This window comes from Drosophila sechellia, unplaced genomic scaffold (assembly GCF_004382195.2).
Source record: "Drosophila sechellia strain sech25 unplaced genomic scaffold, ASM438219v1 Y_30, whole genome shotgun sequence".
In the NCBI taxonomy this organism is placed as follows: domain Eukaryota; kingdom Metazoa; phylum Arthropoda; class Insecta; order Diptera; family Drosophilidae; genus Drosophila; species Drosophila sechellia.
The window spans coordinates 62,010-67,001 of NW_022611398.1; the positions used below are offsets into that span (position 1 = coordinate 62,010).

The following is a 4,992-nucleotide window of genomic DNA, read 5'->3' on the forward strand; positions in this document are numbered from 1 at the left end:
ACCTTGTTGCTGCACTGCAGCGGGAACAGTTCCTTTTCCGCGCTGCTGATACGTTCAGTGAGTTAGGCGACGCAAAGAGTTAAGGCGTAACGCTGCGTTTCAGCAGCACGTCGCGCCCTCTCTGAGCTGGCAAGATCTTCAGTCAGCTGTAATACTTCTGCCTCCAGGGCCTTGACCTTGCGCTCGACCTCCTTGCTCAACGCCTGTAGTTCCTCCTTGGCGGCCATTGCTTCCTCGGCGTTTGCGCACAATGCCATCCTGCAACCAGGCGTCAACTTGTTTTGTAATCGACTCGGATTCCATAGCTGAGTGACGGTTTTGTTGATGACGAAATGGTTTTGTACGCTCCTCTAGCGGGGAGGATCTTCATCGACACCGGGCATTCAGCGTTGTTTTCTGCTGGCTTGTACTCAGCTATCATTGACTCGATCATCGGCTTGTACTGTGGAGAAGCATCTATGTTACTACCAGTCTCAACAATATTGTACATACTTAGCTCTTTTGATTCAGCGCATTCCGGCCGCGCTGACGCATTTATAAAGGGACATTTTGAAGATATATGACCGCTGCCTGCACATTTAAAACATTTTGTTTCTGCCTTGCAGTCTTTTCTCATGTGTTCAATAGAGCCGCAGTTGTAGCATTATTATATATTTATATAGCATTATTATATATTTATATATATAATAATGCGCAGTTTTTTCTGCCACCACTGTATTGCTTTTGCGGTTTTTCGATAACACACTTGCTCTCGTACAACTCATATTTTTCCAACAGTTGATTTTATGCCGTACAATGCAAATTTGAACTCGCTTTTAATATCCAGTCCGTCAACTATATAAGCGATAATAGACTCAACATCGACTTGTCCAAGCGCTGCAATTTTTTTCATTGTTAGCATGTATTCGTGCATGCTTTCGTCGCTCTTCTTCTTCCTGTGCGTCAACTTTGTACATGTACATCGGCACATTTCGACGCGCGCTTAAATTCGCCAATTAGGGCATTTTTAAGTCGCTCATATGTGCTCACCAACTCTGACTGCAGATTTCGTATTTCGAATTTCGTATTCGCGCGCTTCTAGAAATTTCCGACCGACGCCAACAAACTTGCGAAATTTCACAACTTTTTATTTAGAACTTTACAACTTTCAGCACGGTATTTTAATATTATTTGGTCTATTGCTCATAGTACCCACTAGTTGCAGAGAAATAAAAGGTCCGCAGTACCCGGGTAAGGCTAACTAGACCGGGCGGACGCCACTTGCCCGGACTCTCCGTCATCGACTCCGTCTTGACTATCTTCACACGTGCTGCCAGATCATCCACACGGACATAAAGCCCGAGAATGTCCTCCTGTGCGTGGACGAGCCTCATGTGCGCTCACCCTCCGTGGAGAATACATCTTCGGCTACGAATGGACCGCATTCGAATCCAACGCTGCCAACACCTTCTCCGCCGCCGCAAGCAAAGGACACGGCTAAACAGGATCCGGCGTTAGAGGAATGCAAAGTCAACGTAAAGATCGCCGATCTGGGAAACGCTTGTTGGGTTGATCATCACTTGACCGAGGCCATTCAACCGCGTCAATATCGGTCACTAGAAGTTATTATCGGTGCGGGCTATAACACCTCGGCGGATATCTGGAGCACTGCATGCATGGTATTCGAACTGGCCATCGGTGACTATCTTTTTGAGCCACACTCCGGCGAATCGTACACCCGCAACGAGGACCATTTGGCCCACATCATCGAGCTACTGGGTCCAATACCGCGGAACATTTTGTTAAACGGCACCTATGCGGCGAAGTCGTTTACCCGTTCCTGCGAGCTACGAAATATCTCGGGCCTTAAGTCCTGGGGCCTAATGGACGTTCTTCTGGAGAAGTACGAGTGGTCGCAAAAGGATGCGGCGTCATTCGCTTCCTTAAGCCCATGCTCGAGCTCGATCCGAACAAGCGTGCCACCGCAGCGGAGTGTCTGCAGCATCCGTGGCTTAGATAAGTTACGATGCAACCTGCTTGTTAGCTGCGTGCAACCCAGCCAGCAACAGTAGATGGAGGGGGAGCTCTAGCAGGAACCGGAACAGGAAAAGGAACAAGAGCAACAGCACTAAAAGGTGGATCACCGGCAGTAACAGCAGACGGAGAAGTTGGCAGGGGCTATATAGAATCTTCGGCATCGGTGGCTACTTTGGCTATCATCTCATCAATTGCTTCCACATCGGCTGCAGCAATTGCGGCACTGTAGGCCCGACCTTATTTGGTTGCACCCTTTGTAACCACAGCCTCAGCAACACCCACTCCACTACCCCACGCAACCATTTCGACAAACACGGCCCGCACATCGCCAGCTACACCTACACGTCGTCGCATCGCTCCCGGAAACGATTTGGACTTGGTTGAGGACTTGGGTGTGGCACTTGCTCAAATAGAGGACCCGCAGACACCCACCAAGAACAAATCGCATCGCTTTTTCTGGCGCAAGGCACTGCGACGTGTCTTCCAGCGTCGTAAGTGACGGCGTCGCCGGCAGGACTTGCCCCGCTGGCATCGTCCCGCCCGTCGCTGTCGTCGTTGCAACCTGGATGATGTGCCTACGGCCAGATCCACTGCGTGCAGCCCTCGTGGCCCCGCTCAGCTGCATCCGCTAGATCCGCTGGCGAGCCCTGGCAACATACGCAACAACAACTTTTACTTCAGCAACCACTAAAACATCAGCAGCCAGCCAGCCAACCAGCAGTCGCTAATCTCCGTGATCCAGTTAACTCAATTACCATTCGATTTAGTTTTACACATGCCAGCGCTTAACTTATTTCCTGTGTTTTAGATCGACAATTAGACCATCTTTGTTGCTACATATGAAATTATAATATTGTATTACCGGAATAGGGCATATATGTATATGTACATGGATGCAGAAACTTGTGCTGAACATAACAATAATGTTAACGTAGTTAATTAGTTTATCCTCGGCTTAGTGATCGACATGAACAATTTGAAATGGCATTAGTAACTCTTAAAAACGTAACCTGAAATAGAAAAGCGAATGCTTTTCTATAACGTAACAACCATCAAGTACTATCCTTAACCCCTAATCGGAACTAATAAGCGTATAAATATGATTAAATCATCCGCCAAAAAAAAATCGTAATTTTCTACATTATTAGTGCAAGCGCAAAATAATTGCAGCTTTATCAAATAGATAAATGTTCAAGACACAGGCACACCAAATTGGGCACATAATCAAGACTACAGACACACAAAATTTATGGGTTGGGACACGACAACTTTCGGCTTTAAGATCTTTTAACTACACCACTTTCAACTCGCTTTGTTCTACTTCGACTCTCTCTATGCTTGTCCTATTTTCTTATATCTACTTGCGCTCACGACGCTACCCTTTGCGATGATTTTCGATCATCGCCTATCGATAACTATTGTTATTGTTATTGTATTTTCTACACATGTTGCAGTTATTATAGGGCCTTCCATCTGAGCTGCTTTCCGTACATCGTATCGGCCGTTTCTTTTTACCTTAGTTACTTCATATGGCCCGAGAAAACTGCTAGCTAGTTTTTTGCCAGTCACAAACTGATTTCGTTTAATAGCCACCAGATGAACTCCTCTGGGTTGCTGCCACTTGATTGCCTCGGTGCGGAGCGAGGTGTTCTCCACATTAATCTCCTCGATCATCGATGTCAGTACCTTGTTGCTGCACTGCAGCGGGAACAGTTCCTTTTCCGCGCTGCTGATACGTTCAGTGAGTTAGGCGACGCAAAGAGTTAAGGCGTAACGCTGCGTTTCAGCAGCACGTCGCGCCCTCTCTGAGCTGGCAAGATCTTCAGTCAGCTGTAATACTTCTGCCTCCAGGGCCTTGACCTTGCGCTCGACCTCCTTGCTCAACGCCTGTAGTTCCTCCTTGGCGGCCATTGCTTCCTCGGCGTTTGCGCACAATGCCATCCTGCAACCAGGCGTCAACTTGTTTTGTAATCGACTCGGATTCCATAGCTGAGTGACGGTTTTGTTGATGACGAAATGGTTTTGTACGCTCCTCTATTTTCGCATTTTGCGACCTGATTACTTATAAGTAATTTTCCATCATTATGTGAAATGGATCTGGCATAGTAAATTTCGCATCTGTTTGTTATAACGGGGTATTTTATATAAATTACTAAGAGTTCTTTATGCAATACAATTTTGAATATGGCGATGTCCATTAGGTCTGCAATAAGTACAGGCTTTTGTTCGTGATCTAATATTTCTTTAATGTCTTCATTATTTAAAATTTTTGTGTTGAATAAATCAATTTTGGCCAGTGTGATAGTATCAATAATGTTTTGTAAGTCAAATGTTAATAAACGTAAACGATGTTTTCTTAATGGCAATTCTTGATCGATAAAAATGTTTTTAAAATGATCGAAAAGTGATTTTATCTCTTTAAACAATTTGGAATTAATAATAAATTGTTGGTTATTGTTTTCAATCAAATCATTTATTTTATTCTGTATTTTAATGAAATCATCGTGATCCGGAGTTCCAGCTAACCATTTCCAAACAGTACCTAACTCATTTATTCCCCTTTTTGATCTAGTTGGTATCAGTTGTGACAAAATTAATTCTATTATCTGTATTTCGTAAGTTATTTCCCATTGTGTCCGTATATTTTTATCTTTTCTTACATATCCTGATTCTAGATTGATTATTTCTTTATAAAACTTAAGTTAGTTACGTGGAATAAGTCAGCATATGATTCATAGGTAAGGACATCCTTTTTGTCCTTGAACAGGAAGAATTCGTGATTGGAGTAATCAATTATTTCTGAAGTGGTTATCATTGCGAATGTTATTAAAAGTAATACGAAATGCATTTTCTGTAATTTAATAAAAAAAATATGGTATTTGTTAAAACTTAATGTTGTCTTTGTGAATAGTCCTGTTTCTGTTATTGATTATAACTTTGTTAGGTAAGTTTTCCTTAACAACCTGTTTTTTGTAT

The 4,992-nt window shown here is 43.8% G+C and overlaps 1 pseudogene; it reads left to right on the top strand.

The window, feature by feature from the left end:
* Positions 1-1,289: 1,289 nt before the first annotated feature.
* Positions 1,290-2,602, top strand: LOC116803448 (annotated as a pseudogene).
* Positions 2,603-4,992: the final 2,390 nt, after the last annotated feature.